Source organism: Emydura macquarii, unplaced genomic scaffold, assembly GCF_026122565.2.
Source record: "Emydura macquarii macquarii isolate MOO-44397 ecotype Brisbane River unplaced genomic scaffold, CSIRO-AGI_Emac_v2 contig_1253, whole genome shotgun sequence".
NCBI classification, from domain to species: domain Eukaryota; kingdom Metazoa; phylum Chordata; order Testudines; family Chelidae; genus Emydura; species Emydura macquarii.
This window is the reverse complement of record NW_027131390.1, coordinates 57,883,727-57,909,904: the sequence shown is the minus strand read 5'-3', so window position 1 is coordinate 57,909,904 and position 26,178 is coordinate 57,883,727. Positions and strand designations below refer to the sequence as shown.

The following is a 26,178-nucleotide window of genomic DNA, read 5'->3' as shown; positions in this document are numbered from 1 at the left end:
GAGAGGGTAGATTTATGGGGGTGGGGGGATTGATGAACTTGTCCTCTTGCAGCAGTCCCTTGAATTTCCTGGGGGAGGATCGATCTGTGTTCAACGCCCTCCATGCAACAAGCCCAGGATCCGAAATGCAACTTCTTTCCACCCTTTCGATGGCTGCCGCTAATAGCCGGGTGTCCAAAATCAACAGCGGTGGGCCCGATCTTACCCTTCTGACGCGCCACGAGCTGCCCTCAGAGGGTGCCCAAGTCAGCCAGGATCGGGCTCTTCCTGTTCGCTAGGCAGCCGCGGCTGAGCTCGTTGTGCTGGCGGTGATCGATATTCCACCGCCAAACCCAACGTTCGCCTAGTCCGGAGCTCTGCAAACACGAGCAGGAATGCATTTGTTACAACAGCCCACATCTCTCTCCCCTTCCACCCCATCCCCCAGATGGTGAGAGCACTGAAGTTGCACAGCACTGTACAGATCTGTGCAATAACAGCCCTGATCACAAATGAGTAGCAACATACCAAACAAATATAAAGCCAGATCATTTCCAACCTGGAGCTGTGTATCCACAGCTATCAGTGCAGCAAAATATGCTGAGCCAGCATCAAATATTTCCTGCTATGGTGCATTATATGTATTATGAAATGTGAAATATTACACTGTGATTACAAGGCAGGGGTGAGAGCTAATGTGCTGTAACTGCAGTTTCCACACAAATTCAGTGATTTGAGAAATTGTTTCACATATACTGAGAAAGAATCAATAAGGTGGTTTAGTGTCTTTCTTATAGTGCTTGAAAAACAGAAATCATTGGGTTTATTTTGAGATTCTTTGATAAACAACTGCAGCTGACAGTAGTCTTTTATTCTTTATCATACTTCCTTTGTTGAGGAGCTGTAAATGAACAGTCTGAGATTTTTTTCCCTAGAGCTGTTGATTGCTTGTACTACCAGATTTATTTTCATGCCACAGAAAACACAGCACCCTTATTTCAGGTCATACTCCCCTAGGTTTGTTTGGGAGATAAATGTTTTGCACTTGAAAATATGTAGAAGTGTTTGTTCAACTGCAAGATAACAAACAGTCTTCCCTGGGAAGTTCCTCCTACCCCTCCCTTGCCCAAATTACCAGTTATGTTATGAAGTGATGGGGTTTATCTCAAATAACTGAAGCATCCATGAAATATTCAGTAAAGGTGATTATCAAGGGATGGTAACCCAGAGCGATCTCGAGGGCTCCTAAACAAAAAAAACAAGAATGCACCATACCAAATAGATTAAAATGTGCACCAGTCACAGAAAACTTGGAACGGTAGTAATGCCCCATACAAAGGTCTTGCTTTTGCATGAGCGCTGTGTGGGCAGATCTTTATGCCCATGTCCCTCAGGTGAGTTGTCCCATTAAAGGCAATGCTAGACTAGTTAGTGAATGGGCCTGTAACTGGAAAGGGCTTCATCCTGCAAGGTGCTCAATGCTTCCCGTGAAATGGTATGAACTCTCTCAACTCCCATTGATTTAGATGGGAGTTGAAGGGACTCCGCACATTGTAGGATCAGGTCCCTGAGAAATGGCAGTATCTATTGTTTTAATCAGAGACCTAGCGACACAAGTCAGGATCAGGGCCCTATTGTGCTAGGTGCTGTACAGATTTGCATGAAGACATGGTCTCTGCTCTGAGGCATTGCTCTTTAAGAAGACAAGGGACCATGGCAAGTAGCTGATCTGTGACTGCTAGCTGCAAATATCTCCAATGGCTGGTGATGGGACACTAGGTGGGGAGGGCTCTGAGTTACTACAGCAAATTCTTTCCCTGGTGTCTAGATGGTGGGTCTTGCCCACATGCTTGGGGGTCTAACTGGTCACCATGTTTGTTGGCCAGGAGGGAGTTTTCCCTTGGGTCAGATTGGCAGAGACCCTGAAGTTTTTTGCCTTCCTCTGCAGAATGGAGCTTGGGTCAATTGCAGGTTAAACTAATGTAAAGGGTGGATTCTCTGTAACTTGAAGTCCTTAAATCATAATTTGAAAACTTCATTAATTCAGCTAGAGGTTATGGGTGTATTACAGGAGTGGGTGGGCGAAATTCTGTGGCCTGCAATGTGCAGGATGTCAGACTAGATGATCATTATTAGAGCCCTGCAAATCTGCAGATATCTGCATCCCTGGATGTGGATATCTGGGGACCATTTCTTATGGATGGTGGATTGGATGGATTGTGGACCTCTGTGACTTCTGGGGCAGTGTTGGACCAGCTGCCAGCCAGGGTGCAGTGGGAACAGCTGATCAGCCTGCTGTTGGGGGGAAGTGGGACTGATCAGCTGTTACATGGGAGGACAGGGCTCAACAGCTGATGCTGTTAGGCTGATGGGTGGGGCTCATCTGCAGTTTGGGATGGTAAGGGTTCAACATCTGATGTGTGGATGTGGTTAAATCTAAAAGGAAAGGGGATTGTGGGTCAGGTAAAGGTTTATTCCAGTGGATTGGATGCAGATCCACATATTTGTATCCATGCAGGGCTCTCATCATGATGGTCCAGTCTATTAGTCATATAAAGGGTGAGGGAAAAGATTGAAATTCACAGTCTGTTATGGTTATCCTTGTTAGTGGGGACAGTTCTTGAGTCTTTTCTGAGCAAAATTCCCTCTGAAATCTGTGGGCCCTTAGAAGGAGCACATGCCTGAGGGTTATTGTTTTACTCAGTGAGCTTAGAGATGAGCCAAACCAAACCCCCACATATTTAAACACTGCATTTTGAGAGAAGTTTGAATTTGGATCCAAGTTTCTTACCTGGCCCCTATCTCTAAAAGGGGTTGAAGCAAAATGCTCGATCCAAACACTTGAACTTTAGGGAACATCACATCCAGAACCGATACTTGTGGTTTGGGCTTGTCTTTAAAAGAAAGTACAAGAAGATTCCTTGTGGCCTGAAATGTGAGTTATGTTGTTTCAACAAGTTCTTTTTCCTTTGAGTGCTGGAAATATCAAGGCCAACTAATTTATATTCGTGTTTTGTTTTAGTTTGCAAGACTATGTTGTGTTCAGGTTTATACATATTCATTGCCACTATTTTCATTCTGGGGTCTGTCGCTCACTGTTCATTTGTACAATGCCTAACACAATGGGGGTCCTAATCTTGGTTGTGTCCTCTAGGAATTACTGTTATACAAATACATACATTTGAATTCTGCATGCATATTGTTAAAGTAAAGTCTTACAGTGTTTCTCAAAACAACCCAGACTAATCCCTTAAATAATAATTTATTGTCTAGGACAGAGATGTCAAACTTATTGGAAGGAGAGGTCTGAATTCTGCTTCTAGTTATGGCTTGTTGGCCAGGGGATAAATTTAGGCCTCCATATAATCCTCTCCTTCCAGAGCAGAATGTCCACTATCAATGGGAAGTTTGAACAAAGATCAAGGGAAGAATCTGGCCTTTATGCAGTAACTTGTGGTTACTATTATTTATTAAGAGATTTGTTGTCAGTATCAGTGGGAAACTATGCTCCCCCTTTGAGCCCTGGGTATTTCTTCCCTTTGATTTTCTTCCCTCCTCCATCCTGTTTTCTCTGCTTCTCTACCTCTTACTTGACCTTGTATCTCTCTGTTCTTCCTCCTGCATTTCCTTCCCTGCAGAAATTCTCTGTTCCCATCCACATGGGCTTCCACCTGCAACCTACCATTCCATCAGCTAAAATGATCAGCAATCTGATAGTCAATGTTGACATTAAAACGTGATCATTTTAGGTAACACTTCAATGATGTTAAAAGGGAACATGGGAGTTTACACCTTTCTGAGACATTGTTTTAGGCTCTCTGCAGTCTCAAGAAGACAGCACTCTAGTGGTTTACCTTTACTTTGCATTTGAAAGCTTTCTTTCACAACCAGGAAGGCTAGAAACTTAGGTGTTTAAATGAAAGCTGTAATTCTGCACAATTTGAATATGTCAGAAGGGCCACGTAAATACATCAGGGAGGCCAGATCTAGCCCACAGACCAGATGTTTGGCTCTGCTGGTGAAGGACTTCCACCTCTAAAACATGTTTGAAAGCAACATTCTGTAGCATTTTTCTGTCAAAGAATTTGGCTGTAATGTGTATCTTGTGTAATACTCTAAGAGCCAGAGCCTTGACTGGTGTGACACAGCAGTCAGTGGAACTATGTTGATTGGCACTGACAGAGGATCTGGCCCCTTGATTATACACCAGAGCCTTCAGTAGGAATTTTGGGAGCACAAGGAAAGCAGGAGCTGGTAAGCTCTAGAATAATGGGAAGCAGTAGACTATTAATTGACATTTTTAGACTGTTTTGGTTAACAGCATGTGAGGGAAACGGAAGGGTGAGGAGGGCAAGTCTGGCAGCAGTAACTTTACTTTGAGAATGAAAGTGATTCCCAGTAATTCCTAGATATGGATTAGGATAAATCTGTGGTTTTTAAGAGTCTGCACTTGCTTTTTTACTGCAACACAAAGCTTGTTCAGAAATGCTCATGAACTATTTTGTACAACTCTTAATTTATATTGTAGTCGGAGAACCAAAGTATAATTGGGAAAATAAATTTAAGAAAAATACAAAACATTTTTCTGTTTATCAACAGAAAAAATCAGCAGGCCTAAATTGGCCCTTTTTGAGAGAGACTTTGAGAACAAGACTTTAAGGTTGTTCAGGATCACACACTGGTCATTCAGTATGAAAATTGACTTTCTGATGAAGGAGCCGCCTTACGTTATGTGGATGAAAGCAATTGCCCAGAATTACTAAAGTGATAACTTACGACATTGTGACTGGTGCCTAGTAATCATTCATATGTAATTGTGCTTTTGTTGGGTCTTGAACTGGAAAAAGTCTCCTAATGATTTTCTTCTTAGACAAGGCAAATAGTGCTGCAGTTCCTAATTAGAGTTTTGGAATAAAATCAACTCTCATCATTTGTTTAAACCTCTTCTGTAGAACAACAACAATAATAGAAAATGTGTCAGTCAATTGTTTTTCAAGTATAAAAAGACTAATAAATACATAGTCTGCATGCAAGTAAAGGAGCTGGGTTGTGACACAATGTTGATAATGCCCTTTCTTTTAGAAGCCCTCTCTTAAATAAAACTAAAGATTTTCTTCAAAAACTGTGACTTACAAATGTATCTACATACGGTAGACTCTGTGTCCCCTTATTCTTTTCTGACAGTTTCAGGCAACAGTCCTTTTCAGTTTAGTGTTGTATGGTTACTGATTTTCACATGGTCATTCAAGGCATGGGTATTGATTGGTCTTTTTGGTAGGCCTTCCAGTACTCTTTTATCTTGTTTCTGACTAAAAAAATGCCCGTGGTTGCATATTGTATCCAGTGTTTAAATTACTGATGATTCTCATCTTTCAAGTGTTGAAAGGGTAAGAGTTCAAATGAGAAAGCAGCTCTGTGTGCTGTGAAATGCCATCTCTCTGCAGAGGAAAAGAAAGGACTGGATTCTCGGCCTATGTAAATTGGCATAGCTTCATTGAAGTCAGTTTACACTGGATAAGGATCTGGCTCTATGAAAGCATTTTACATTTGAGTTAGATATGATTCTACTGGTATAGTGCAGGATAAAGCTTAGAGAAAATGGCTGATGAATCTCACTGCTGTAGAACATTTGGAACAGGATTAGACAATATTAACTGTTTTATATTTACTTATATTTATTTACTCACTCACCAGTGGGTTACACTGAACTGAGGTAAACATCCCAATTCAGCATCCTAAGGAAGATCCATGCCCACAGAAGCTACCTGTTCACCTTTTGAAGATGAGACTTGCCTTGCTTACAAACTTGTGAAGTGGTTGGAATGCAGTCATATGGTCTCAGAATGCTTCTTTTCAAATCAGCTTTTCAAGAGATTTTACTTTTAGTTGCATGGTAATACTTGTATAGCACCTTTTGTCCAAGGGCCTTGAAGCATTTTACAAACACCTAGACTTATCTCAACACTGTGAGACAGTTTTATATATGGATAAACTGATGAGCAAAGAAGTTAAGTGATGTGCCAATGTCACAGAGCAAGTTACTATTTATCAAGGACCAAGGAATGAATCAGGGTGTCCAGATTATTAAATATAGGTTTATAGCTTACGCTTTACTCTGTGTGTGCATGCGTGCATGCACCTTGGTCACATTTATTAAGAATTCAGTGAAACCTGAATAACAACGTGTCACAATAACCAACAGAAGCTAGGAAAAATATGATAGATGTTTTGTCCTTAAGTGACAGGTTTGTGTTAAACTAAAACAGAAACCTGTTATGAGAGGAGTATTCTTGTGGAGTATATTATATATACACACTGATACACTGGAATGACAACTTTTTAGCTCTTCAGAATATACCATGTAGGTCATTGTTTCCAAGTTATTTATACTATGTTATCTTTTCTGGTATACTAATATGAATGATACCTCAATGGAGTGGAATAATATAGTTATATGAACATGAGATTGGCAGCCAGAAAGTCCTGAGTTCTAATGCTTACTTGATGTTGACTTACTCTGAACTGGACAAGATATATAATCACTTAGCTTCAAGTACTTGATCTCTTTAAAACAGGAATACCTCACAATGATGTCATGAGGGTTAATTAATTTCTATGCACTCTGGAGGATGAAAATGCTAATTATTAATTTGGCCTCAGTAACAGAACTGTGAAGCAAAGTTCCCCAGGGAGGGTACCTCTGACTTGCTTTTATCAATCATTCCATCTGTCTCTACCCTCTCTCAGTTCTTAGTTGTAAGAAATGCCATGGTGGAATATTCTTTCCGCAGAATATTCTGACCTCATCTGCCACTCAATGTGAGGAGTGATATAAGAGTGCTTAACGACTGTGTGGTGTGGATGGAGAAGCAGAAAGAATTTACAATATGTATAACACTTTTCTTGCTGATGTGGTGGTCTACAAGTAAGAACACAACTGTAGTTTGCCTATATTTGAATAATTATACAACCATAGAAATTAGATACGCGAATGACCTGTGAGATCATCCACTTAATCCCACAGAGGCCATTGCAGAATTGTGCCCTATTTACTGCTGAGCAGCAAACTTAGCAGGCCTAGCTTGCAGCTGATTAATGGTGAGGATGGTACCTACCTGTAATTAGGTTTTTCAGGTCTGAACCTAAAGTTTATCTGTTTCTTTTAATGAGTCTAAAACCCAAAGCATTTATATTACCGACATGTAATTTTTGTTAACTGAATATCTTCTCTTAAGAATGTATAAATAAAAGAAATAGCATAACTTTTCTAAACACATTAGGCAATAGTTATATTTAATATGTGGTTTAAATTTTCACACTACTTGTAAGTCAGCCAAGTTTAGTATGTGGATTGCAACGGTGTGTGAAAATATCAGCAGAGTTCAACATGCTAAATGCTGTTGCACACCACGAATGTGATGCTCCTTTGACTGAAAGAGAATGAGTCTTTGGTTTTTACTCACCACGGAAAAACCTACAAGTACCAACATTTTATTATTGTTTGGACTCTTCTTCACGATATTTATGGAGAATAACTATATTATGTAATAACACTACCCTGTATAATATTCAAGATGTCTGAGACTCAGTCTGCGGCTAAAATGTTGCTTTTCTGTAACCCAAACATTTTCTATTTTCCAGTAATAACTTATGATAATCAATTGCTTTGAGGAGGCTCTGTTGGGGATGTGTTGTGCTTCTGCAGGAGGATCAGAGCGCAGGTTCCTCACTTTCAGGTTGGTGAGGGCTTGGGATACTGTGGAGGCAAAATGTTTGCTCAGTGCATAGATGAAGAAATGTTTTCCATCTCCATCCTGTGACTCCAACCCTCAGTCTCATTCTGGGGCTTTCTGGTTACTAGCGCCTGAGAGCACAGCAGGTTTCTGTTCAGAATCCTCAGAATACTCGAGGATTTCTTTTTTTCCCCTAAAAGAGGCAAGTTGCATGGCATGCAAGTAGCCCAGAAGCCACAGAGAGCAGTGAGTGATGCATGCAGCCCCTGCAGAGAGGCAGCCAGGCCTAAAAGAGGAAGGAGAGGAGCCATGATAGGAGGGGGGTGGAGGATCGATAGCTGAGTGGGAATGGGGGCTTGTGAGGTGAGGATAAAGGGTAGGTGTTGAGGTGTACAGGGAAGGAGTTGGGAATTGGGGAAGGGTTTGTTTGAGGCAGTGATGAAACTGGATGCTGAATTGCATGACCCTGGTGGGAAGTGAGTGATTGGGACCTTCCACAGGTCTGGACAGTTAGTTCTGAATCTGATTTGAACCAATGAACTTTTGGCAGTTCACTTGTTACTGATTTAAATCCCAACTCTTCACTGGCTTACACCCACTGGGGCCAACAGGGAGAATGGTTATGTAAACAAGCACAGAATTTAGCCCAGTATCTTCTTTTTCCACATCACTGCGGAAACTGTCATCTCCTGACTGTATATTATTAAAGTCATGAAAGGTCTTTGTAACATCCATCTTCATACGCATAGTTGATCTTTGATGGACACGCGCATTTAATAGTGTCATTCTTCACAAAACTGTAGGTGTATTGGGGTTTTACAAAAGCAAGACAGAAAAAATGGTTTTGTCTGGAAGAAGAGTAAATCTCAATAGGAGCACTGATTTTTTGCATATGATAATGACTGCCAAATCATAAAAAGGGTAACTGTCCAAATACAATACGGTATAGTGATCATGTGTTGACCTAATCATGTCTATTGCAGCAGAAGGGTGCTGGCCATATAATGTTGCTCTATTTGCCTAAAAGGGTGTGGGAAAGTATGGTGCAGTGGGGTCCTGGTTCATGACTGGGGGGCTTAGGTGAGACAATAATGCAAATAATTATTAATAATAATAATTATGGTAATGAACTGTAATTGCTGTGGGCTTGATTCTCCTCTCATGCTGATGTAAAACAGAAGTCAATCCATTGACACCAGTGGGATCACATTGGTCTGAAACTGGTGCAAGATTAGTAGCTGGCCCTGTGACTTTTTTAGTGTTTGTGGTAAAGCATGACTTTTGTTTTTAACTACCGTAAATTCCATGCTAAATTTGATTGACTTTTTGCTACTTCTTAATGCTTTGTAGTACTTTGTGTCAGGTTTGCAGTACAGTACCCATACTTCAGGTATGATTCATGTCAGAACAGACTCAGCCCTTGTTATGTCCAAAGCAGGTGAAATCACCTACTGCATGGAGATGTTTTAGAAGAGACATGTCAAACTGAAGTCCTGTTAGTATCCCATGTGTATTATAGATCTCATGGAAGTGTTCGTACAATGGATTTGCCTCAGTGTCCTTAGCCAAGAATACCATTCCATAGATCAGTGTTTCTCAATTTTATTCCCCCCCGGAACCCTTGCGCGCCTATGCTATATCCTCCGCCAAAAAGTCGAGGAAATCTTCCTCTTTTTGGCGGCGCGGTGTAGGGTTGTTTCGGTGGTGCGCTCTCTGAGCCATTTTCGGCGGCCCCATCAGCTGTTCGGCAGCGCGCGAACAGCTGTTCGGTGGCACCTGATTTTTGTTATTTTCGGCGGCGCAGTTCCGCTTCTTCGTGGAACCCTTCAACTCAGCCCACGAAACCCTGGGGTTCCGCAGAACACCATTTGAGAAACACTGCCATAGATACAGCTGTGCAACATGCTGTGTATTGTGTGCTGTCTTTGTTTATGTAGTGCTCAGTCCTGCTCCTTTTGAGAGTTGTGGCAATTTTCCCATTGGCCCAATAATCTGAAAAGTGCTTTGAGATAGAAGATGCTATATACATGCAATATATATATATGGAAAATAAAGCTGCAAAAGCAAGGAAATTCTGAATTAAGACAGTCCCAGCATTCTGTATTCACGCTGCTATTGCCTATTTTGATGACCTGTGGTACTCTGTGCAAATTAATGCATTGATCTTCCACCACTTGAGAGACTGATGTGTTACTATTCTTTACCGTAACTGGGTGAGCTAAGGTTCTCGTAACTCATGATTCCCTTGCTTACTTAGGTTACACTGTATCTGACCCTTAGCGTTGTTTTGATTCTCTTAATTCATTTCCTTATAGCAGACCTCTAATTGCCCTTCAGATGCCTGATTTTCAGATTTGTTGAACGCCCAGAGTTCTAACGGAAGTTAATTGGAACTATGTGTGCACAGGCCCCATCGAAATGTTGGTACTTCCCAAAGCATTTTAATGAGATTTGCCAAAAATCTAAACCAGATTTATTAAGCCGTAACAAGGGGTTTGTTACATTGAACAAGGATCATTATGCAGTTGCAAAGGTCTATTAAATTCTAACAAGGGTAGTTATTCTGCTACTGCTTCTTATTAAAAAAGAAGTAAACCGAATGAAAACTCAACAGTTAATCACATTCAATAGCATGCTTTTATATCTTGAACATTTTAGAACTTTTATTTTCAAAATAATATTAAAGAAAAAGGGGGGAGTTGGTCCATGTTAAATACTCATTCACTGTAATTTATAAAATAAATATTTATTTATTTATTAAAATAAAATAATAAAGCCAAGGTTACTGTAGATTAGGGCAAAAAAAAAAAAGAAAGAAAGGGAACATTTTATGCCATGATATAGGCCTCAATCCTGGAATAAGCTCCATGCAGCCAGACCTCAGCACCTGTGCAGAGTTTGCTGCAACAACAGGGCCCAGTTTGGCTGTTGAGGTCTTCAGGAATGGTTTAACAGATAAAAATCATCTCGTAGCTTGGTGATGAGTGTGGCCTAGTGGATATCCCTTGTGGACTGGGATTCAGAAAATCTGGTTTGTAGTCCAGCTCTACCACTGGCTTGTGGATTATCTTGAGCCAGTCATTTCACTTTCCTCAGTTTCCCTATCTGTAAAATGGGGGGGAATGATATTGACCTCCTCTGTAACACACTTTCTGATCTAACGCTAGATATTGTCATTATTATTATTCACTACCATGCAAAGAGACCATGGTTAGAGTGACCAGCCTAGGTCTCTTGCACTGTAAGTCAGGAATGCTGTGGAGAGAATACACTGGGCAGCACAAAGGTGAGAGTTAGAGCCTTGCTAAGTTGCATCCCTACTGGATGGTTTAGGGGTGACATTTGTGGACTAGAAAGGGAGTTGTGTCCAGCAATCTTCAATGATTTGCTGAAAGGGGTGTTCTGTGGGCATTGGAAGGAGAGTTCACATAAACTAAAGTAAAAGATGAGGGATTGAAAGAGTGGGACATGGAGGAGTTCCGTCGGGTGACATGCCCCCAAAATATTAAAACACAACATTCAGTATTTTAGTGGAGATGTAGAAATGGATATTTGCTGCTGTAATAAAAAAATACTGTACATTACTGTAAGAGATGGCCATGAACCCAAAGAAGTGAGGACGTTTGGAATCATATCAGCCACAGGAACCCTAACCAAGCTGTTTTATACTTCTCAGTTACAGCACATATGGTTCACAGTAGGTCAAAGAACTGTGTATGCCATATATGCTGTAATGCAGGGGTGCTGCATGCCTGAAATAAAGTTGTGCTTTTTCAGTGCTGACTTTTCTGTGCTTTTGCATGTCAGAATTTCAGTGCTATTTTAACAGAGCTTTTGTGTTTAGGTCTCTTCTGTTGTCAACAGTTTAGTGACAGTACATATCAAATATGTATTCTTAGGGCTTAATCTTGCATTGATATCAATGAGAGCAGAATATGACCATAATCTTGTCTCTTTCCAGCTATATTCCCTCAGAATCCAAACAAGGCTTTGTCTATTTTAAGGACTATCTACCATCAGCTAGAATTTAGCAAATTAAATTAAAAAAAGATCTTGTCCCCTTTGGTTTAGCCATTTTGAGGTTAATCTATACAATTTAAAAAAATGCATCCAGGCTGATAACTTGTATGCCAAGTTTCAGTCTGATGTGATGTGAAATGAATGATCTATAACAACTCCTTGAAAAAAGAAGTCAATAAGAGAAATGCTGACAGATCCTAACTGTTGCATGTTAGAAGCAGTGCTATAATATTAGCATGATTACTTACAGATGTGAACATTCCTCAGTGGGAAACATAAAGAATTTCAGTATATTGAACTCCCGAAGATCTATTCACCCAAATGACAGGCTCTCAGAATAGAATCACTCATACACAGAATACTCCTTTCAGCAGTTCTTGTAAATAGCCTGTTCAATGTGCCATTCTGTTTTGTATACAAAATGTATATAAAATATTAAGGCCAAGATAGGTGCTACATCTCTGAAAACTTGCATGTATTTCTGGTAAGTGTAGTGTACTTTATTGTAACTTTTTCACAGCATTAAATCTGTGGAAATTCCACTCTCTTGTGCAGGGACTGATTTCCCAGTTCATCAGTTTCAATCTGTAGTGTAAATCATTAAAGACTACTTGGCTAAGCTGAGCTCCATTGTAATTGGATGTGACCAGCACTGGTTAGACAACAAAATGTACTTCTTCCCCCTTTAGGTCTTAGGCTTTATCTTGGTATTCAGGCTTTTGAATTATTATAAAATATGTGTGTTATCTTTCAACCTTTCATGAATATGATACCGCAGCATTTAGATCAAACTGGCAATAGAAGGAGAAGACACCTTTTCCAGAGTCTTGGTCTCTCAGAAATGCCAGATTTACAAGAGACTTTGATGTTGGTGAATATCAGCTAATGGCATTTTTAAAAATCCTTTGGACTTTCTGCTTTGTAGAATGCCCCACACTGTCTTGGTTCCTCTTGAGATATTCCCCAGGAGATTCAGAAACAGTTTTCAGGTGGTTGTGACAACCCTCCCTTTCTTTATGGCTGGATGGAAACTTTTTTTTTGTTGTATCATGGAGCTGTGGTATGGAAAAGGCTGAGAACCACTGCTCACACATTTATTTTTAGACTAATTTTTATTGTCGTAAACAATAGATAAAATATCACAAAGAAAGAAAAAAATAATTTAAAAAAAACTGTTTTGGCTGCTGCCCAGTTATGCTCCTGACCCTGCAGCCCTTGCATATGGGAGAAATACTTACTCCAACAAAGAGTCCCATTGAAGTCAGCGGCGCTGCTCACGTGTAGTAAATGACTGTTTGTTTAAGGGAGGTAGGATCAGGCCGTTTATTTATAAATATAAGTATAGTAAATGGGGCCGAAAAGGATATTGACCCAACAGTTGATCCTTGTTTGGACAGCTCAAGGATGGTCTTTTCACAATGAGCATTGAAATCTGGTTGTTATAAAGACTGATTTGGGCCACTCCGATTGGGATTATTGTATCCAAATAATGACTACATCAGGATCCAGATATGCCATACTTGTTGTTGACTCTGAGCACCTGGTAATATGCACTTACAGTAGCGCCTTTTTATTTGAGGATCTTAGGTTATGTCTACACTGCAGGAGGGAACCTACCTCCCAGCCCAGGTACACAGACTTGTGTTAGTTCTGCTTGAGTTAGCACACGTTGCTGCAGCACAAGCGGCAGCTTGGGCTAATCATCCGAGTTCAGATGTAGGGGGTTGGGTGGGCTTGTGTTCAGGCAGCTAGCCTGAGCCACCAACTGTGCTGAAACGTCCCTGCTGTTGCTGCTGTTAGTGCACTGGCTTCGTCTGTCTACCCAGACTGAGAGGCACACTCCAAGCTGCAGTGTAGACTCGCCCACAGAGTACTTTAAGTAAGTCTTGCCCATTCACAACATCAAAAATAAGTCAGTTCCCTAAGCTAAATATCACTGATGACTGTGGTAAACAAATATCAATGAAGAGTGGAAGGTATAATGTATCAAAATTATTAGCCATGGCTGCAGAAAACATTCAAGCCAAATCAGACTGTATAAGAATATACTGTGATACAGTTTTGCTGCTGTATCTTGTGTGACTTATTTAATGCAATATTATTAATACAATGAGACATTTCACTTACAAAATATAAAAAGACCAAGTCATTTTGTTGGTACTTTTGAACTTGGTAATTCTGTTTTTTAATGGCATGACCTTGTGAAGTGCTGAGCACTCTCGGCTGCCACGAATGTCCCTAAAAACCCTTGCCGGGAATAAGCTGTCTTCTAAGCAGCATTTATTGATGTCATTGGGCCTGATCCAAAGCCCACTAAAGTCAGTGGGAGTCTTTCTACTGATATCAATGAGCTTCTGGGTCAGATCTCTGGAGAGTTGAGGGTGCTCAGCACCTTACAGGATAAGGACCCATAAATTGTAAGATCTTCAAGATTAGAGAATGTGTCCTACCTCTGTTTATAAGGTGCCATATAAGTTTATAGCATTATATACAAAAATTATAACCCATATTCATGCCTTAAAATATGTGAAACCATATAAATATTTAAACTCCTTGAAGGCAGATATGTTTCTTTGAGAGGATGCTTTGCACTACTGACCTCTTCGTAAAAGATGGGGATGCTGCTGCTGGTCTGCCAGTTCCCCACTGAGCTGAATCACAGGTAGGAGCAGCACCTCTGATTTGTCAATCACGGTCAGGAAGAGCTAATGAGGCCACAGGGCGGGGTGATGTTTAAATCGCTGCCTGTACAGTAACTCTTTTAAAGAAAGAAGGGGGGAAATCAGGGACGGTGGGGAGAAGGAGACATGGAATGAAAAGAGGTAGATCCGAAGAAATGGGAATGGAAATAAATCAAGAGAAAAGTAAGGAAATAGAGACATAAAGGACGGTCCTGGAAGAAGATAATGAGAAAATTACAGGGGAAGACAGTAAGAGAAAGGAAGAAGAGAAACAAAATGCTAAATGGCTTCGGATGAGTTCCTGTTTCAATTCCTGATTATTTCTGATGCTACCTCTGAGTAGCCATCAGTGTAGCCTACATCTTAGGCTATGTCTACACTGCTGGCAGCACAGCTGGCAGTGCAGGATCGATTTTGCAGGTTTGATTGAGCGGCAGTAAAGACTTGCTCGATCGAACCTGGAAATCGACTCCGTAAATCCACCCTGGCAAGTAGCGTAGTGCTGCGTCAACAGGAGGGCATTTTCCATTGGTGCAGCACAGTGGAGACACCGTGGTAAGTAGACATTAGGAAGTCGACGGGAGATGCGCAAGTTACTGTACATAGCTTGCGTATCTCCCGTCGATTGCTGCTGAAATCCGTGGCCACTGTGGACCATGCCTAAATCACATTAGTGCAGTGTTTTGCAAATTTATGAAAGCTGAGCCTCTCCCTCAGGTAAATGAGACCAGTCACATCATCGTTCTCCACACACACCCACACACACACACACACCCACCCAAGCTGTGTGTCATTAAATGCCTATGCATCTTAATGACTACATCTTCTTCTGCCCTGCCCCCAGCTAGTCCTTCATGCCCACGGTTCCACTTTGTATAGATTTTTCATCCTGTGATGCTTTCTCACCTTTCTTACACGTTTGATAAGCAGTGAAATAGTTAACAAAGGTAATATTTAAGGTATCATAATTGGCATCTGAGTTAGCATAAAAATGAATGAGGCAGTTAGTTCATACCTCAGAATATGTTTCAGGCTCTCTGCAAACTTAGGTAGATGTCATTGTTTCAGTTACACTCAGGTCACATTTTGAAGGTTTCCTTCACAACATTATCAGGTAGAGGCTCCCTCCTTTTAAAAAAATGAAAGCTCAGACTCTGTAGAATAACTGATAGGTCTGTCTGTACCTTTCCACCGGGCAAGTCTTCCATTTTGGGAAACACTTCAGTAGTGCAAATCATGTAGGAAAACAACCCAGTGAACCTATCTCACTCTGAATAGACATTAAAAGTTGCTTTAGTTTATGCCAGGGACTGCCCCTCTATCTGACTGGTCCCACTGGCCATGTGAAAAGTAGGGGAAACTTGTGTTAAAATCCTAGTGTAGACAAGCAAGTTGTCGTTTTAACGTGTGTCATCTGATCAAGGGGGACCTGAAGTTCACATAGGATTTCAGCTAGGATTTTAACATGAGTTCACCACTATGTTAAAAATACACCTTTTCCTAGTAAAGGTACAGCCCACTCAGCAGGGTCATACACATTGCTTAATACCACTGAGTGAAATGAGCACTGCTCAGATGTAGTGCAGGATCCAAACTATAAGTCACACGTTGGTTAAAATAACTTCTAGACTCCTCCGTGGAAGCCTGTATTACTTGTAAGTAGTGCAGGCTGATTACAGCCAGATTTATTTTTTTTATCCTTTTCCCCCTTTTTTCTTAAAACAAACAAACAGAACTGCTAGGAAATTAAATTAAAAATAAATAACAAATGCAGTGTTGAGCTTACAGGATTAAATGTGCCGAAGTCAGGAAATTCCCAAAGGTAAGGTTGCATTGGCAATGGTAACTCAGCCACGTTGCATGCATGTAGCTTTTTCCATTCAGCTTTCCCTTGTTAACTGTAACAGTACTTTCTTTAGCATACTATAAAATATGCCGAATATGTCATGTGAGTGAGTGAACATTGCTGGATCAAACTTAAATTTTGGAATATCAAAGACACGCATAGCAAAAGTGCCAAGCCATATGTTAGTTGCTGAGGCACAGCACATAGGCACACGTGTACCTTGGAAAGTAAATAAATGCTTAAATCCTGAATAAATTATCAGTATGAAAGGTTTCCCTTCCAAATGTTTGCCATTTGTGAAAGAGTCAGACCAATGATTCTACTTATTACCAGGCAAAAAAAGCTTGAAGGACATCAAAGAAATGGTAAATTCCAAAGTTAAAATTTACTCCCAGCTTTTCTATTTCTGTATAATTTCCATGAAATTACTGCTTTGATGCACAAATTATTATTTCATAGAGCCTTCTCTTTTAGGATTTGGAGAGCTATGTGTGGCTCCTTTTGTGATGTGAAATACTGACCACAAAAGAATGAGTTTTCTCATTACACTCATGATTAAGTCCACCAAAGGTCTCACTGGTAATTTTGCTCCTCCTCTTTATGACAAACATCAGTTTAATGCTATCGTTACATTTGTAAATTGAATTTGGTATTCATTTCTCTGTACAAATCTGTTCTTAGAAATTGTATGCAATTGAGAGGCTTCTAAATGGAATGTTTAATAAAGACCAGTGTGCTCAGGGTTTTATATATTTAGGGAAAATTTGTAACTGGGAGAGCTGCATGATGTAAAACCCTGAGTAGAGAAACACACTATACAGAAAAAAATACAGTGAGTTAGATGGTGATCTGCCTTTGCATGGGGATGGGAAGGTATGCAAGGGCAGATCACAACAGCAGTCTCTGAGAATGCTCTAGTTAGCACATCACCCAGAAAGGAGTGGGAGGAGGTGGAGCCATGCCCAATTCCCCACTGCACTGGTCCATAGATCCGAGCTGGTGCTGTATTGTGAGTAATATGCACCACTCCTGTGGATTGTGTAGAGTGATCATTCCCCACACACCAAGCAGCTCTGGGAAAGATTGTCTCTCCTCCATTAAGCTTTGTGCCTGGTTATGCAATTGTAAAGAGCACTTTTAGTGCATGTCAGCAGGGTCCACAGAAGCCAGTTAGACTGCAACACACTAGTGCACACTAGAATTTGCACCCCATTAGTTAGGACTAATGCACCATGTAGACAAGCCCTTATTCTGCTCTCCCTTCATGCATAATTATGATATAAAAGAGAACTTTGGTTGCAATCTTCAGGCTGAAAGAGGTAATTGCTCCAAGCGATGTAATCGGGCAGCCATTGATATGATTTATAAAATCATTTTTTCATGACTGTGATTTAAAAAAAAAATTCCCCAAAGAATACTGCTACTCTGGAAGCTATTTGGACGGTTCTACAAAATTCATGACCATGAGAAAGAAGCACGTCACAGACTGAAATCTGTTTTTTTGTGTACCTTTACTCACAGATTTCATGAGGGAGACCAGCATTTCTCAAACTGGGGGTCCTGACACAACATGGGCCAGGTGGCCAGAGAGCAGCAGCTGCTGACCAGGCATTCAGCTCTAAAAGCAACGCTGCTGTCAGCAGCAGTGCAGAAGTAACGGTGTCAATACTTCTACCTCCCTACAATAGCTTTGCAACCTCCCCCGCCACAACTCCCTTTTGAGTCAGGACTCCACAGTTACAACAGCATGAAATTCGAGATTTAAATATCTGAAACCATGACATTTAAGATTTTTTAAATCCTATGACTGTGAAATTTACTAAAATGGACCGTGAATTTGGCAGGGCCCTATCTAGGCATGATCAGATATCCTGGTGTGAAGAAACCAGAGTGATTTACATGCATCTGGGAGAGATGGGGAATTAGTCCGTCCCATCAGGATTATTAATAATATACCTGTAATTGATGCCAAAAAACCCTTACTGTATTGTCTGCAAAAAACAAACAAACAAAATCCCAGGCTAAACTACCTTTAGATAACAAGTAAACATAATCACAGTCATGAACAAATTTATTCCCAGATGTTGGAAATATGATACCGTAGGAAATCCTGCAGTAGGTAGAATTTATGTTTTTATCTGATATCAATTTTCTAAGGTCTTGTACTATAGCAAAATCCACAATTCATTCTTTTAACTCTTGGAATTTCCAGTAATTCCCGTATTTTACAGTGGACTTATAAGAATGGTTTACTGTTAGTCAGATATTAAGTACTTAACCATGTAATACTGAACTCTGTTGTTATATGGCTCACAGGTGGCCCTGCTAAGGATCCAATCCAAGCCCCAATGTTGTCATCAGGAGTTGGATTGGGCCCTAAATACTTGGAGAGGAAAAAATACTGGCACCAAATCAGCAGATAAAGAGGAATGAAATAATGACTAAATACTGGGAGGGGGAAAAGGAATGTTTACAGGATGTTTACATGTTTCCTAGACACTTGGTAGTTTAAAATAGCCCAGTCCTGAAGTCCTAATTTATACTGAACTTCCAGGTAGTCAGTGGGAGGCTAAGTATAAGATAGCAGTACTGGACTCTTAGTATTCATGCCCTTGAAGAGCTACATGTCACAATAAACATACTGCAGCATGTTTATTCTTCTAACCATGTTATTTCATACTAGAACTGAAACAGTGTCAGCTGTGTGCCTGATTGCTGGGCATGCTAGAGGAGCCATCATATAGAATGATTTGCCTTTTCTTTCTAAAGGGTATCCTGCATTTTACATCGTGCTGGCAAAAGGAAGTCAGAATGTTGCCTGATTGCAAATTGTTCTTTATTTACCATAATTCCAGTATGGATCAGTAGTGAATATAGATATTTTCCATTGGGCTAAATTATGGCTCTTTTGTAAGAGGTGGTCAAATCCTGCAGGCCTGACGCAGTCATTTCTTACACAGTCATCCACTTGCCTGAGTCTGATGCAGAGCTTATCATTTTGGTTTAGTAGTGCATAGAGGATGATTACAGTTTTGGTGCTCAATAAATCCCGTTTCTCCCCCCCAGTGAAAATAAGTAACTCTCTTTAAGGTAAGGCGAAATATGCATTATAAACCTCTACATCATCTGGACAAACTGGAGAAATGTTCTGAAGTAAACAGGATGAAATTCAATAAGGTACTCCACTTAGGAAGGAACAATCAGTTGCACATATACAAAATGGGAAATGACTCCCTAGGGAGGAGTATTGCAGAAAGAGATCTGAGGGTCATCGTGGATCACAAGCTAAATATGAGTCAACAGTGTAACGTTGTGCAAAAAAAAAAAAAAGCAAACATCATTCTGGAATGTATTAGCAGGAGTGTTGTAAGCAAGACATGAGAAGTAATTCTGCTCTACTTCATGCTGATTAGGCCTCAACTGAAGTATTGTGTCTAGTTCTGGGCGTCACTTTCAGAAAAGATGTGGACAAATTAGAGAAGGTCCAGAGAAGAGCAACTAAAATGATTACAGGTCTAAAAAGCATGACCTATGAGAGAAGATTGAAAAAACTGGGTTTGTTTAGTCTGGAGAAGAGAAGACTGGGGCCAGGGAGGGTCACGATAACAGTTTTCAAGTACATAAAAAGTTGTTAGAAGGAGGAGGGAGAAAAATTGTTCTTGTTAACCTCTGAAGATAGGACAAGAAGCATTGGACTTAAATTGCGGCAAGGGTGGTTTAGATTGGATGTTAGGAAAAACTTCCTGCCAGGGTAGCTAAGCATTGGAATAAATTGCCTAGAATTGTGGAATCTCTGTCATTGGAGATTTTTAAGAGCAGGTTAGCAACACGTGTCAGGGATGGTCTAGAAACTCTAGATAATGCTTGGTCCTGCCATAAGTGCAGGGGACTGGACTAGATGACCTCACATGGATTCTATGATTCTGTGATTTGTCCTCTGAGGGTGAGATCCTGGAGGATGCTGACTGTTCTCATCTCCTGTTGTCCTCAAGTCCCATTAAAGACACCCTGCACCTCCCAGGATCAGTAGTCACTCATTCGGGATTAATAGTAAATACATCCTGAGCACAAATTTACAGGGGGTTCCCATTGAAGTCTATGAGTGTCTGGCCATTGACTTGGAGCCCAGTCCTGATAGATGCTGCGCATCTCCTATTCCTGTTGACTACATCAGGAGTTGCAGGTGCTTATTACCTCTGTCAGGTCCTTAGTTCACCTGCTTCCCCAAGACAGTGAGTACTCACAAAGAAAGGTTTCCTAGGTGTTCAATTTTTATAGATTTATAGGGACCATTATGACCATCTAGTCTGACCTCCAGCATAATAAAGGCCATAGAATTTCACTTATGTGATTCCTGCACAAACCCATAACTTCAGGTTGCACTAGAGCATACCTTTTTTGAAAAGGCATCCGGTCTTGATTTGTATATTTAAAATAAAAAAAGTTTAGGAAAATAATATACGGATGTAGTCTAAAGAACTGTAATAAACATAAGTAATAATAGCAGGCTGTGAGTAATGGGCCCAAATCACCTGAGCTTTGACCCCAACGAAAGCACTCTGGCTCCCCAGTCAAATATTTTCACCCATCTTCCCAGTCTCCCCCAAGACAAACTTATGCTCAGTACCCTATATCTTGACCTTCATGACAGACTTCCTCTGGGTCCCAAACAGGTGTTCATGCCAGTAATACATAGAGTTGACCCACTAGGGAGAATATGGAGCCAGGCTATGCCTCACGTCCTGCCCAGTGGATCAGCCATCCTCCTCTACTGGTACTCAAAATCATAAACAAAATCTCACTTGCTTTGTCGTATAGGAGCCTCTATCTGTGGCCTGCATGGCCAATAGAACCAGTAGTTTTTTCTGTGGATTTGTTGAGGTTACAGATGTGGTATCGAACTTCCCACAAGGAGGTGATGATTAAAAATAGAGAGAGCTATGAGTCTCCACTTCTGTCCTCTCTGTGTCCTACCATTGGCAAGGTTTGGATCTCTTTCTAGTCTTCTAAACAGCCATCTCCCTGCTCTTTTTGCCATGTCTATGACTATAGGACAGAACACTTCATGTCTTAAAAGCTCCATGGGCATTGAACACAGGGTAGCATAGTGAATTAACAGTTCCAAATAATTATTTTGGGGGAGTTCTGTGGCCTGTGCTATAGAGGAGGTCAGATTAGATGGTCGCAATAGCCTTAGAATTTATAAAAGCCATGTTTACAACAAACTGCTGGCTACAACCTCCCCATCTCCCTCTGATGCATTCAAAGCAGGAGGTGGGGACAGCACTTGAGGGGCTAATGCAGTCTCCCAAAGGTCACCTCTGCACTGTGGTGGCCAGAAGAGGTGGAGAGAACAGTGAGAGAGGATATTTAAGTCAGCTGCTAGCACTGCCTGGGCAATAGGCTCTTGGCAAGTTCAGGGTTTATGTTCTCCAAGCATCAGCTATAAATCTGCCCCATGAAATTAATCAAGTTACAGCAAAAAATGAATATGGGCTACTAGGTTTAAAACCTGCATTTTTTCCTACAGAGTAAAAGAGCATATTCCTACTCTAGAGTCTTTTTCAGTTTGAAGATGAGAACTCTCTTCTAAATTTGATCTTTCATTATGATGGGAAATTGCTTAAAACATTTTCATACTAAAGCTGCAGTATTTTCTTTGATGATAAAAATGAAATGAGCTTCCTTTTAAGTGTTGCACCTTTACTCTTGACTTCCTCTTTCCTTCATCCAGTGATTATTTCCTGTATAGTGTTTTCTTTGATGATCTGCCATGGAACATTTAGAGAGAACAGAGTCAGGAAGGTAGTTAAATTAGGGAGAAAAGTCCCATATGCATCCCTTGAAAAAGTCCTATATTTTTCAGGGGATTACATCTCATTTGGTCAAACTTGACATATGAGGTATCGTCCAGGGAGAAAACTTTTGCAATAGCCATAAAGCTTTACTTGTGCAAACTTTACATATAGTATCTGGCTTTTTTGCTTAAAATCACTTTCACCATTTTAAAGCTATGAGAGTCCAGAAGATAAGGAGATTTGTGACTTCAAATTATTTTTGTAGTATTCCTCTAATTTGAAGCCCACGTCCATAAGAAACCTCAAAGCACAAGAGTTGAAATTCTGACTTGAATCACTTCATGAATGTGATCGTATGCCTTCATGAGTGCTCCTTGAGAACAAGCACATGAGGCTATTTGTAACTTTCTAACCCAAACCATTCCTGAAATACAAGAGGACAAAAATGGCGAGAACAATTATATGAATAGAAAGACCCATTCATTTTTCTAAGTCATGGAACTTGTTGGATGACTTCTTGGATTTATTTTGAATTTTCCAAAAAAAGTCTCCGATCCTTAGAGTAAACAATACTAGACTGAGAGGACCCTTTCTCTCCCTCCCGCTCCAGAGTTAGAGTTGAGGGGAATCAAAATTGGGGCTACATGTGACAGTGAAAGGCTTTGGCAGGGAGGAGGCAACAAAGAAAGGCTGGACAGCACGGAGCTACCGGAATCTTTCCCTGCTGCCTCCCCTCTGCCTGAGCCTTTAAAGCCCTGCTGCGAAAGTCTGTCCCTGCGGTGGGAAAGACTCCAAGGATGGGACATTGCACTGCTAAAAATAGCAGTATAGATTACCCTGTAGGATATATACCCTGGGGGTCCAGGCATGTCTGTACTCACTTAAGCAGAGCCTCACTGTCTACACTGTTGTTAATACCCGTGCCAGGGGGTTGCGCAGTATATGTACTATATGCTTAAGGAGTGTGCCGTGTAGACGTACCCTATACTCCTTTAATGTGCAGAGACTGTAAGACTGCACTGTTATCCTCTGTGTAAGATAAGTGAACTAAAATAACCAGCACAGTACATGCCACTGTGTAGAATGGCAGACTTTGAATCTCTAGTAAACCTTTAGATGTGTCACATTTGGGGCCAGATTGTGCCAGGCCTCCATTCAGGAGCTCAAAGGAGGAGGACACAAGGAGCCTTCTCCATTCTCCCCACCCCCATCCATGTTGCCTGAGGGGAGACCCGGAACATTCCCTCCTAGCACCAAAGTGGGAGAGGAGGTCATAGCATTTGTCCCCTCTCTAACACTTCCCAGAGCTTTCTGGATGCACAAAGTGGAGCAGGATGCACTCTCCTAAAGGCTACAGAAATGGGCACACTCCCCTTGTGGGCCTGGGATCTCTGTGGGGCTTCCTAATATTCAATCCAGTGTCCATCATGCACAATCTGAAGAGCTTTATAACACTGTAAGAAGGTTAACGACTTTTGTATTTCCTCATTGAAGTATCGGACTCGGAAGCGTTCCATTCCTCCTTTAGACTTTGAATGTAATTGTGATCTAAGATTCAGCAAGCCATGCAAAATATGTGTTTAGATCAAAAAAGACCCTTGCAATCTAACCTGCAAAAGCTCTTTGCAGAGGCAACTAACTCAGTGAGAACCATGCTATTTTGTATGCTGGAAAAATTACTCTTACATCCTGCTCTGAAAGAAAAGCTGTGATTTAGGTGGGACTCATGTCATAAAGGGTTCTCCGGGGCCTTTGTGAAAAATGTATTGTGTCTCTATGTACAAAAAGGGTGAAATATGAGAACAGTCATACATTCCCATTCTGTAATAAAGAGTGAATATTTTGCATTGTCAATAGAGAAAATGAGTCCATGAAGACAAAGCAAACCAGTTCGATTTCTCAGAGGCTGACTTCAAGGTTGTCTGCCCTTCAGGAAATTAACTTCATTAAACTATCAATGGGGCTAATTAAGGGGCCCAGTAAGCAGAACTTGCTATCTCTGCTGAAATGGCTGTTTCAGAGCAAGTCATGACAAGTGTATGAGTGTCAGACTCAAGAGCTGACCAGACCAGCATAATGATGGTACAACCCAGGGTACTCATAGTGTGGGCAATAAAGTCTCAAACTGTAGCCCATGACTGCCCTCTCCCTCTCACTAAAGAGGGAGAACGAAGCTGATGAAGTACAGGTTTTAATTGCTAGTGCAGGAAATCAATTTCAATTTAGCCGTGAATGGATGCACAGGTACAGGCAAATTGTGGTTGTGCACATTTGATTTTGAGATACTTCTTGTGTACATTTATATGGAAATTGGCAAGAGCTGTGGGCTGTTGGCAGACTGCCAACATGGCTCTCGATGTATCAGAATTTAGGCACTGTGTATGTTTGTGCATAAGAGGTTGGCAACTATAATCAGGTTTTTGAGATTTGTTCGAAAAAAGATCACCTGGAATGAGAGAGCCAGAGCAATAAGCAGAAACAGTATAACTAATAATTCTTCTTGTAATCTACAGCTGTTGCAGAAGATACAACCTACTGGATTATCTAGAAAAAGAGGGAGAGAGATTGGAGTTGTTCAAACAACAAGAGTCCTATAGCACTTTAAAGACTAACACATTTAATTTCTGCAGGCATAAGCTTTCGTGAGCTGCAACCCACTTCGTAAGATGCGAGAAATAGAAATCAGATAGGGGGTATATATACACATCCAAGGGTAAGGAACAACAATGGGGAGGGTAGGTGTTAGCAAAGTCCATTCAGTTAGAGTAGATGAGGCCTATTCACAATCATTGATTAGAAGGTGAGAATGTGTGAACAGTGATAATTACTTCTTGTAATGAGAGAACCATTCCAAGTCCCTATTCAGATGCAGTTTGATTGTGTCAATTTTGCATATGAGTTCCAGCTCTGCAGTTTCTTGCTGAAGTCTGTTTTTGAAGTTTTTTTGTAGAAGTATGGCAACTTTCAAGTCAGCTACAGAGTGTCCTGGGAGATTGAAGTGCTCTCCAACTGGTTTATGGATGTTACCATTTTTATATGTCTGATTTGTGTCCATTTATTCTTTTGCGTAGTGACAGTCCGGTTTGGCCAATGTACATGGCAGAGGGGCATTGCTTGCACATGATGGCATATGTTACATTAGTAGATGTGCAAGTGAATGAGCTCCTTATGGTGTGGCTGATGTGATTAGGACCTGTGATGGTGTCACTAGAGTCGATGTGCGGGCAGAGCTGGCAACGGGGTTTGTTGCAGGGATAGATTAGTGTTCTTTTTGTATGGTGTACAGTTGCTGGTGAGTATTTGCTTCAGGTTGGAGGGGCTGTCTGTAAGCAAGGATAGGTCTGCCTCCCACAGTGAGAGACTTGATTTTTTTTCTCACTAAACATCTTACAACTTACATGGTGTTATAGATAGCTAATCGCTGAGACTCTTAACTCCACATTCATCTCATTCTCCACAACTAATTACTTACTATCATCTAATTTTTACAAAACTATCGGTTTAGGGACTGATTTTGAGACATGCTGAACACCTGCTGTGTCTGCTGACTTCGGTTGTAGATGGTGCTCAGTGCATCTGATAAGAACTAAGGGTATGTCTACGCTGGGAAAGTGCATCATTTTAGAAAACATGTTAGTTAACACAGTGTTAAACATGATGTAGCCCATAGTGTGGACAAGGACAGTCATGTTTAAGTATGTTAGCTAGTCACGATTAACCATAAGTTTGGTTGGTTGTAGTGAAAAACCCATTAATGCAGCCTCCTCTCATTGGACTCCCATTGCTGAGGCAGGTGCAGGAAATTTAAATGTCTGCTCAAAGATTTTATACATGAGGGGCAAAATGGTGACATTAAGCCGAAGCTGAGCACTGATGGTGTTGTTCTTGCTCACTGCCCAACTAGGAGCTCCAGGAAGCATTGTGCCTTCTGGAGCTCCCAAGGGTCACAATCACTGGATCACCTTTAAACAAAGGGTAATGTGTACTTCCCCGCAGCTATAGCCCTGCATCGTCTCTGCTCCTTTGGCAGTGCTAACACTGCTAGCCCTGAGCTATCTCTGCACTCTTGTAATGGCAGCCAGCCACTTCACATCTATGTATGAACACAAATTAGAGAGCTG

At 41.0% G+C, this 26,178-nt stretch overlaps 1 protein-coding gene across 3 annotated transcripts in view; it reads left to right on the top strand.

The window, feature by feature from the left end:
- Positions 1 to 26,178, top strand: part of SPATS2L (spermatogenesis associated serine rich 2 like) — a 109,695-nt gene that overhangs the window by 314 nt on the left and 83,203 nt on the right. Inside the window, exon 1 of one of the 3 annotated variants that reach the window (XM_067548949.1) lies at positions 2,432 to 2,914. The exons of 1 other annotated variant lie outside the window; for it this stretch is intronic. The gene's annotated coding sequence lies outside the window, so the exon portion shown is untranslated. Of the gene's footprint in view, positions 1 to 2,431; positions 2,915 to 26,178 lie in introns of those variants that run through there. One more of the 3 variants, XM_067548951.1, reaches the window with a different exon arrangement.